Below are 1569 nucleotides of genomic sequence, written 5' to 3'. Positions count from 1 at the left end.
GGATGGTCTCCAGTTGCTCTCTACCTGCTGGGCTCTGGCTGTTCCAACTTTCCCAGAGGCCTTTCCTCTGTCCTGCATCCCCACCGACTGACCTTGCACGTTATCCTGTGTCTGGGACTCGGCCCTCCCTTTTTATGACCCCCAGCTATGACAAACCTAGACAGCATATTAGAAAGCAAAGATATCACTTTGCTAGAAAGGTACGTCTAGTCAAAGCTATGATGTAGTAGTCATGTATGGATGTGAGAGTTGGATCATAAAGAAGGTTGAGCACTGAAAAACTGATGCTTTCAAATTGTGGTGCTGGAGAAGACTCTTGAGAGTCCCTTGGACAGCAAATAGATCAAACCAGTCAATCCTAAAGGAAATCCACTCTGATTGTTCACTAGAAGGACTCATGCTGAAGCTGAAGCTCCAATATTTTGGCTACCTGATATGAAGAGCTGACTCATGGAAATGGTCCTGATGCTGGGAAAGAGAGAAGGCAGGAGGAGAAGGGGATGACAGAGGATGAGATGGTTGGATGGCATCACTGACTCAATGGATGAATTCAAGCAAACTCTGAGACATGCTGAAGGACAGGGAAGCCTGGTGTGCTGCAGTCCATGGGTTTGCAAAGAGTATGACATGACTTAGTGACTGAACAACATGTGTCAGACCTTTCTTTACCCCCATCTCTTCCCGTGTCCACCTCCCACTGGAATCCTGGTTGCCTTTACCTGGTTTCTATCATTCCTTCATCCCTAGAGGCTGGATAGTCGGCTTTACCCTCTGTCCTGTCCTTCCACCTATCTTGGTCAACCCATTCCTGTCCAGCCATGACTCCTGATATTCAGCTGAATGTGAGCATCTGGGACCTACCAGCTTAGAAGGCATCACTGAGATCCCTTTACTTCTTCCTTCACAGACTCCTTAACTCCTGCAAAGCAGAAGACGTCCCTCCTCCTATCTCATCCCCACTTTGCCTGCTACCAGGACCCTCCCTACCCACTCCAGTGTTCTTGCCTGGAGAATCCCAGGGATGGTGGGGCCTGGTGGGCTGCCGTCTATGGGGTTGCACAGAGTCGGACACGACTGAAGTGACTTAGCAGCAGCAGCAGCAGGACCCTTCCTACCAGCACTGCTGACATCCCAAGTCCTCTGGGCTGGGAAGATATGGCATTTTCATGGTATGCTTTTATACCCTCCAGGGGATCTCCTGGAAATAGTATTTATGGGTTGTGTGTAGGCTCTATCTGAATCCTGAATCAAGAACCTCATTTTTTAATTTTTATTTTATTTTTAGGCTGTGCTGTGCAGCATGTGGAATCCTAGTTCCCCACCTAAGTTCCCCAGGAATCAAACCTGGGCCCCCTGCCTTGGGAGCACAGAGTCTTAGCCACTGGATCATTGGGGAAGTCTCCAGGAATCTCATTTTTATTGGATGTAGAAAGAGGGACTGGGATGGGGCCCTTGGTCATGACAGAGGAGAGGGGACTGAGCCCACTGTCCTGGCTAGATACCACCCTTGAGCCACCACCACACACATGCCGCTTCCCCACGTCCCTGTGTTCCTGGTGAGGAGGCAGC

General features: G+C 49.8%; 1 protein-coding gene across 1 annotated transcript in view; it reads right to left on the bottom strand.

Moving 5' to 3' along the window:
* The window catches only part of LOC105000808 (complement C1r subcomponent-like), a gene marked incomplete at both ends in the record, with an annotated part of 4229 nt that overhangs the window by 2008 nt on the left and 652 nt on the right, over nt 1-1569 (bottom strand). The gene's annotated exons all lie outside the window — the stretch shown is intronic.

The sequence above is a fragment of the Bison bison genome, unplaced genomic scaffold (assembly GCF_000754665.1).
Source record: "Bison bison bison isolate TAMUID 2011002044 unplaced genomic scaffold, Bison_UMD1.0 scf7180017854414, whole genome shotgun sequence".
NCBI lineage: Eukaryota > Metazoa > Chordata > Mammalia > Artiodactyla > Bovidae > Bison > Bison bison.
Note: the sequence above shows the minus strand (reverse complement) of the source record. Positions and strands in the feature narration are given on the sequence as shown.